This window comes from Chrysemys picta, chromosome 16 (assembly GCF_011386835.1).
Source record: "Chrysemys picta bellii isolate R12L10 chromosome 16, ASM1138683v2, whole genome shotgun sequence".
NCBI classification, from domain to species: Eukaryota; Metazoa; Chordata; order Testudines; family Emydidae; genus Chrysemys; species Chrysemys picta.
This window is the reverse complement of record NC_088806.1, coordinates 10985839-10994681: the sequence shown is the minus strand read 5'-3', so window position 1 is coordinate 10994681 and position 8843 is coordinate 10985839.

The following is an 8843-nucleotide window of genomic DNA, read 5'->3' as shown; positions in this document are numbered from 1 at the left end:
AAATCTTAACAAAATATCCGTGAGGAGCCGGAATAGGGGCTGCAGCCTGGCGCACTCCAGGTAAACATGCGCCAGATTCTCCCTCACGCCGCAAAAGGGGCAGGTGTCTGAGATAGGAGTAAACCGTGCCAAGTGCACGCCCGTGCTCACGGCTCCGTGAAGGAGCCGCCAATTGATGTCCCTGGTGGGCTTCGGGATCAGAGCAGAATAAAGGCTGGCCCACCAGGGCTCCTCACCCTCCAGGGGTGGCAGAAGGTCCCGCCACTTCGTATCGGGGCGGGACGCGAGGGTGAGGACATGAAGAACATGGAGCATGAGCGTGTATAGATGTTTCCTTGGTGAGGTCCAGAACAGAACCGGCTGCAGATGGTGCAGCCGGCTCATGGCGAAGGGGCGGGGGGGGCAATGAAAAAGTCTGGAGAGCTCGAAGTGGAGGGTGGACGGGGCGTGCCCTCTCGCAGGACCTGGTCGAGATAGTCCCGAGCAGCGGGCGGCAAAGCGGCCCTCACCTCCTGAAGTACGCGCCGGGGAGTACAAGGTCTGGAGAGCCCCATGCACTGAATGAGCGTCAGGGGATCCAGCCAGTCTCCTTGGTCGTAGTCCAGGAGGTCTCCGACTTTGGTGACTTCTGCTAGGACCAACCTCTGGCGCACCATGGGAGACTCCGCCACCTGCACACGAACCTGGGGGTTGTGTAGAAGGGCTCCAAGAGGAGATCTGCCCCCACAGTGGCCGCCACGGACCTGGTCACTGAAAACAGTTTCCAGGTCCGGAGGAGGTCCTGGTAGAAGACCGTCAGCCAGGAGAGGTCTCGCGGAAGACCTCTCGGATGGAGACAAAGGAGCTGCCGGTCATATCGGAGCCCTCGGAAGCGGCGCAGGAAGGCGTGCGCCAATATGCTCCACGCCGGACTACCTGCACCATAAAGGAGCCTCTGCAGGGCCTGGAGGCGGAAGACGTGGACCTGAGCGTGCAGACACTTCAGGCCCTGCCCTCCCTCCTCCAGGGGTAGATGGAGAACCCCCGCAGAGACCCAGTGCAGTCCTGACCAAAAGAACTCCAGAATCAACGTCCGGAGGGTGGTCAGGAAGCCCGGGGCCGGGACCAGGGTGTTGAGCCAGTACCAGAGCATGGACAGGACTAGTTGATTGAGCACCAGTGCTCTCCCTCGAAGGGAGAGACACCGGAGCAGTCCTGTCCATTTCCGGAGCCGCTCCGACACTCTGCCCTCTAGACCTAGCCAGTTCTCCGGTGGAGACGGATGCGTGGCAGAAAGGTAAACGCCGAGATAGAGCAGCGGACCAGCACTCCACCGGACGGCCTGAAGCGTGGGTGGGAGGGAGCTCGCCTGCCACCCGTCCCCTACCACCAGGCCAGAGCTCTTGACCCAGTTGACCCGGGCGGAGGAGGCCGCCGAATAGATGGTCTGGCAAGCCTCCACCCGCACCAAGTCGCCCGGGTCCTGGACCACGAGGAGCACGTCATCGGCGTACACCGACAGGACCAGACGCAGCTCCGGCTCCCACAACACCAACAGAGGAAGGGCTCGATTGCCAGAGCATACAGCTGGCCCGAGAGGGGGCACCCTTGACGTACTCCTCACCCGAAGCTGACCGGTTCGGTCAGGGTCCAGTTGAGCCTGACCAAACACTCTGCGGAGGCGTACAGCACCTGGAGAAAACCCACAAACTGGGACCCGAAGCCAAACGCTCGCAGAGTGCCCAGGAGATACCCGTGGTCCACCCTGTCGAACGCCTTCTCCTGATCCAGGGACAGGAGGGCAAACGACAGACCATCCCTACACCCGAGTTCCAAGAGGTCCCGGACCAGATACAAGTTGTCGAAGATGGTGCAGCCCGGGACGGTGTAGGTCTGGTCTGGGTGGATCACGTCCACCAGCACGGACCTTAGCTGCAGCGAGATGGCCTTCGCTACGATTTTATAGTCCGTGCTGAGGAGCGAGATGGGACGCCAATTCCGTAAATCGCGGAGGTCCCCTTTCTTCGGCAATAAGGCGAGCACGGCTCGCCTGCACGAAAGAGGGAGGACCCCACCCTGCAAGGACTCAGCCCAGACGGTGACAAGGTCCAGGCTGAGGACATCCCAAAACACGCGGTAGAACTCCACGGTCAGCCCGTCCATGCCCGGAGATTTATTGGTGGGCATGCGGTGGAGGGCTTCCGAGAACTCGGCCAGAGTGAGAGGCAGCTCCAGCCGGACTCGGTCGCCCGCGCTGACCGTCGGGAGTTCATCCCAGAGCATTCTGCAAGTGTTAGGATCGGTCGGATCTGGGGAGAAAAGGCCTGCGTAGAAGGCCTTGGCCCTCCCGCACATTTCCGCCGGATCCGTGAGGGGAGTGCCGTCCGCTGTTAGAAGGCAGGTGATGTGCTTCTTGGCCCCCCTCTTTTTCTCCAGGGCATAGAAGAAGCGGGAGCCGCAATCCGTCTCCCGAAGGAGGCGGATGTGGAATCGAACAAAGGCACCTCGGGCCCGATGGTCCTCGAGGGTCCAGAGCTCTTCCCGCTTCTTCCGGCACGCTCCGCAGAGGGATGGATCACCGGGGCTGGCGGCCAGATGCCTCTCCAGCTCTAAGACCTCCCATTCCAACTGCCCTATCGCCGCATCCCTCCGTCGGCTGGCGCCCCGGGTGTAGTCACGGCAGAAGAGCTGGGCGCGCACCTTCCCCAGGTCCCACCACCGCCGCGCTGAGGGAAAGGCACGCCGCAGCCCTCGCCAGGCCAGCCAGAACTCCCGGAAGGACACCACGAAGCCCACATCCTCCAACAAGCTATTATTAAAGTGCCAATAGGCCGGCCCCGACCTCTCCGCGCAGAGAGAGGCTGTCACGGTGGCTAGATGGTGATCTGAACAAGGGGCCGGCCGGACGCTGGAGGAGTGGGCCCGGGAAAGATGGAAGCGTGACATATAGAGGTGGTCCAACCGGGAGTGGTACGACTGATGGACCTCCACCCGGACAAAAATGAATGTCGAAACGTCAGCCGGGTGGTGGTCGCACCAGATGTGCACCAGGGAGTGATGTTTGACGATCTCCCGGAGGACATCCACAGCGGCCGGGTGCTGCTCGGTCCCCGAGTGGTCCCGTTCCTCAAGGGTGGCGTTAAAGTCCCCGCCCAGGACCAGGCACTCGCAAAGATCCAAGGTGTCGAGGAAGGCGGACACCTGCTGATAAAAACACAACCTCTCCGGGCCCAATGTTGGGGCGTAAACGTTGACGAGTTTAACCACAAGCCCCTCCATGCGGACCCGGAGGTGCAGCAGGCGGCCTGGCACAGCCTCGGTGACCCCCAGCACCTCGGGCCGTAGGTCGGGGGAGAACAGGGTCGCCACTCCAGCCGTACGAACTGTGAGGTGGCTAAAATAGACCCTGTCCCCCCACTCCAGCTGCCAGCTAGCTTCAGCGGCCAGATCTGTATGGGTCTCCTGCAGGAAAATCACAGAGTACCCCCCCTCCCAAAGAAAGGAGAGCACCTGGCTCCTGCGGAGACCCATCCTACTGCCTCGGGTGTTTAATGTTGCAAAGATGATCGGTGCCATAAGGAGGGCTGGGGGGGATCCTCACCGGCAGAGACGCTCACGGCCTGTCGGGCCGCGCAACAATCCGTGACCTACCCCATAGCCGATTAAGGAGTCACGGAAGAGGCGGACCCGGTGGTAGGCCGCAGCGGCCTGCCTCCCAGTCCTCTTACCCTCCCCCATGAGGGCCCTCGCGGCCCGGAGGATCTGTTGAAAATCCCCCCATCGCTGGAGTGCAAGCTGTACCTTGTTGTGGGAGCCACGGACGTCCTCAAGGAACTCCCGTAGCTCCTCTCTCAGCCTATGGGGGGTGGGGTCACTGATCTATGGCTTTCCCCCAGTGGAGGCCCCATGGCCCACCGAGATGGGCAAGCAGGGGGCAGACCCTCGACGTGGCATCCGATGGGCCGACGCCACGTGGCCCGCCTCAGATCCTGGCTCAATGGGGGGCGGCGGAGGGAAAATAGCAGCCCCTGGTGGGTCGGGACAGGGAAAAACAAAGGCCGCTCCTCGGGGGTCATCCTCTGGGATATAGAAGGAGACAGCCCCAGGGGCAGCAAAAGCATCACGAGAAGTGGAGGGGACAGGGACGGGGTCAGTGACAGGGGCAGGGTCGGAGTCAGGAATAGGGACGGGGAAGGGGCGATAGTGGGATCAGGGGCCCCAGCAGCAAGGCCACTGGGTGGGGGGAGGGTAACACCCCGCAAAGGGGCTCAAGGATTTGCAGGGAGGGAGGTGGGCTCTCGGCGATGCCGGATTCGTGCTCCAAGGCAGATGGTAAGGCCACAGCATCCGTAGGTGGAAAATCAATGATGGGGCCCTCACCCGGGAAGGAGGTTGGCTGCCCCTCAGCCATGAGGGAGTCCCCTGGAGACTCGGGTGCCGGTTGCATGGCACTGGCCGTCGTCTCAAGAGGCTCGGCGGCCGCTAGCGGGGTGCCATCTGCGGCCTGGTTGGTGGAAGAGTCTAGGGGCTCCTCGGAGGTGAGAGCGGAGGCAGTGGATAAGGGGATGGAACACGGGGAAAGGGGGGCAGAGGCGAAGTCGCTCAGATCGAGGCCCGCTGGCAGAGGATCGTCCTCCCCCTGCGTAGCCGGGGTCAGACCCAGGTCCTCGATCTCCTCATAAATGGAAGGGAGATCACCTTCCACCACCCCAGGGCTCTGCCTGCCTGCACCCGAAGCGACGCTCGCCATGGTGCGTGCAGGGGCTTCAGATTGTAAGGGGGCGAGAGGGGCTCCATCAGGGGCTTCCATAGGAAGGGACTCTGGAGGAGGGGTAGTGCTATCCTCTGATGTTGCCATGTCTTCCCTAGCCAATAATGGTGGACAAAACCCACCTGGGGGCAAAGCAGAAGGCTCAGCATCGGTGCCCCCTTCCTGGTCTTCTGGGGGTCTACCGCATCAGATGGAAGGAGCGGAGCTCGAGCCTTCCGCTTGCCCCCGCTTCCCCTGTATTAAGGACCAGCCCTCCATGGCATCATCCGGGGGCTGGCTAACAGGAGTCAGGCCAGGGAGCAAGAGCGAAAGCTTACAGGTTCGGGGAGGCAACGGTGGGGCAGCATGTAGGAGGGAGGATTCTCCCAGGGGCATGCCCTCTTCTATGCCCGGCGATATCCCTACCTCACCCTCCTCCACAGGCCCCGCCAGATCACAGGCGGCAGAGGCGGGGCCCTCCCGCTCGTCTAGGCGCACTGGGGGAGATACCCCTTGGGCCCGAGCGGGAGCATTGGTGGGCCGGAAAGGAGGAGGGGCGGCTTCGGGCACCGGACAGCTAGGGGCGCCGGCGATGATGGGGCTGATGCCCTGCCGGGGCTTGGGGGTCCCGGATGTCCCTCCGTGCCAGGCCAAGGGGCAGTCCCTCCGGACATGTCCTATCGCCCGGCAGAGGTAGCACCGGGCCTCCCCCGTTGAATAATGCACCCAGTAGCGGGCCCCCTGGTAGGGGACCAAGAAGGACCCCTCGAGCGCCTCACCGTCACGTGCCGCCGGCGGCAGTTGTAACTGTACCTGCCGGCTGAACGAGAGGACATGACGGAGGGCGGGGTCTTTGCAGCCCAATGGGAGAGGGCTGACCACAGAGATCGGCCTCCCCAGGGTAGAGAGGGCGGGTAACAGGGCGGCATTTGGAAGGAAGGAAGGGAGGGACAGAAATCAGGATCAGTCGGGCGCCCAGGTCTTCTAGCAGCTCCAGGGGGACGTACACGCCCCCCACCGCTAGGCCCTTCTCCACTGACTCCTGGGCGGCGGCCTCTGATGCTAGGAAGAAGACGACCTTTCCGTACATCTTGGAGGCCGCCACAATGGCCGTGGGTCCCACCACCCTCGCCAACGCCCGCACGTAGGTCTCCACGTGGGGCGAGGCGGGTACCAGGAGGCAACAGATGCCGAGCTTCCTGGTCAAGGTGGGGAAGGGGCCCCGGCTGCTATAGATGGTAGCAGAGGTGGTGGATGGGGGAGATGACGTAGCGGCAGGCGGGGGGGCTGCTGCCACCTGGGCGTATGCCCTGGGAGCTGGGGGTGGGACACCTACAGAGCTGGTGGAGAGAACAGCAGGGAGGGACGCACCGGCCGGTTGCGGGGCTGCGGCAGTGGGGGCACCCCCTGCCATGGAGGGCCTGGCTTTTTTAGCGGGGCCTTTACCCTTCTTTGTGCCCTGGCCCTTCCTGCCGGCTGGGGGGACTCCCCCAGAGTCAGAGAGGGCGAGGGACGTGGCAGCAGCAGAGGTCACCTCATTACCCACCGCTTCCGGCGCTCCAGCAGGGGTGGTAGCAGGTGGCTCGGCAGCAGCGGTTGAGGTAGAGGCTAGGGGGGGACGATGGTGGGGCGGGTAGAGGAGGGGCAGCAGGGACTGACCGAGGGGTCTCACTCTCCTCGTCCCCTGCCATAATGAGGACAGGGGGAGAGCAAACACTGGAGGGGGGATAGGGAAGTGGGAAGCAGGTCGACCACTTCTCCCCGCTAGGCTGTAGGCAGGGGAGAAGGGTGCCAAAAAAGGGAGGGGTGGATGGGGGGGCTATCAAGGGCTAGGGGTCAGTCACTGACTCAGGGAAGGTTTCCGGCTCCTCTAGTTGCACCAAGGAAAGGGGGATATAACAGCCGTGGGGGGTGCAGTGAGACAGGTTCAAACTAAAATGGGGAGGGGCACAAGCGCATTGGAGGGGACATGGGCGCACGAGGGGAGGGGCTAATCAGGGCAAGGGGACCCCAGGGGGAAGGGAGCAACCAGACGGGGAATGGGGCAGAGGAACCACGGGGCTAGCTTCAGAGGTTGGGGCGGGTCAAACAAACAAAGGCTGCAAAGGGAAAGGGCGGGGCAGGCAAACAAATTGGAGCTAACAAGGGGCTGGGGCAAGGGAGAGGGGCAAAAGGGTAGGTAACAGGGGCAAAGTTGGGGGCTTGCTGCAGGGGGGAAAGGGTCAGTCCAAAAGGGGGGGCACGTGCACCCACGTGCACTTGCAACAAAAAAGAAAGTCCTTGTAAGCTGGCTGCTGCATCAGGCCCAATGGTGGCAACAGGGCATGGCAAGCCTAGGGGAGCAGCTGAGTCCCAGAGGCAGGAGTCCAAGGCAGATAGTGAGTAGCCAGTGGGGGTGGTGGAGGGGGCAATGATGATGGTGGTGGTGGACACAGATGGACTAGGGGGCAGGCTCCACACCACACCCCCTGTGTCCCACAAACACAGTCTAGACCCCCACCACAAGAGCACAGTTCAAAAGTTACTCAGTCTGTGAGAACCCCCTCCATGGTAGTCTGTTCCTACGCGCTCCCCTACTGGCAGATGGTCCTCTTCTTTTCCTCCTCCTCAGGGCTCCAGCAGCTCCCAGCAGCAAACACAGCAGCTTTAGGTGGCAGTCTGGTGGCAAGCAGGAAGGACCCCTCTCAGGTGTCGATGGTGGTGGTGTCTCAGCAGCAGGAGCAATGGCTGGCTCCCTCCTCTGGGGAGTGGGCCAGCAGCCCCCCCCCCCCCAGGGGCTGTAACTGGAGCAGCAGCAACCGGGTGGGGGGGGTCTAGCAGCCAGCCAACCAACAAGCAGGTAGCAGAGATGGGGGGGGTTGGCTCAGCCAGGGGAGTAGCTGGAGCAGCAGCAACAGACAGCAGTTGTAGGGAGAACCCAGGGCCTAGTAGCAGGAGGAGCAGCTCTCTACCTATCTCCCTCTAGGCCAGAGGGGTACAGGAGTCTGGTCGAAAGCAAACACACCGGCCACTGGCTGAACAGTATTCTGTTCTCTGAGTGACCAGACCTATTGGGATCCAGGAAGTGGGTCCCTCTGGATCGGGGACGGTGCTACCATTAAGGCAAACTAGGTGGTTGCCTAGGGCTCCAAGATTTGGGGGCACCAAAAAGCGGTGCCCCCAATTTTTTTTTACAGCGTTCCTACGCCCCCTCCCCAAGCGCACAGTCACCGCTCCACTTCTCCCGCCTCCCAGGCTTGCAGCACCAATCAGAAGAAGTGGCTTCAGCAGATGTTACTGAGCATGCTCCGTGCACCCTAAGTAGCAAATTCCTACAGATAGTTTCTCACACTACACCTGAGGCAGCGTGAGGGCAGCAGCTCCATCACTGTCCAGGTCCTGCTCAGGAACATCCCCCCCCCGCCCCCGGGAGCAGATCCCCAGGGGCAGTGAGACCTGCTGCTCCCGAAGCCTTTAGCCAGAGTCTCTGTCCTGCCCGCCCAGCACTGGCCCCGGGGTCTCTCTGGACCCTGGTACCTGCAGCTCCTGGCCAGGGGCAGCAGATCCTGGGACTGGGTCCAGCTGGAGAAAATCCCCACCTTGGATGGGAACAGAAAGTGCTTCTGTGAAAGTCTGTCCCTGGACCAGCCGTGCTGGAGCCACAGCAGCAGCCCGGAGCTCAGTCCCGGTTCCCAGCTCACACTGGAGGCAACAGCACCAGCCGTGTCTCGTACCTTATAGAGCCCTGTCTCTGGGATCTGCCCCATGGATCTTTTCCTGCTTCCTTCCTACCAGCTCCCGCTCCCCACTGCTCCAGCCCCTTCCTGGCTCCTTCAAGCCCAACATGGGCTGCAGCTGCCGCACTCACCAGGCCAGGGATTTTCTGAGATGGGAACAAGCCCCATCTCTGCTGCTCCTCTTGCTTCTGAGTCCCCCAGAGCCGCTGCAGGGACTGACCCGCACCCAGGCTCTCATTCCTATTAGCATTCGCAGGGGCCGATCCAGCTACGGGAAAGTGAGTGCCCCTAGGAATAGGGGAGTGACCAAGTCTCCTTGCCGGGAGGTAGGGGGATGGAAGAAAGGGAAAGAGGAAAGACCGAAAGGGGATAAGGAGAAATAAGTGGGGAAAGCAGCC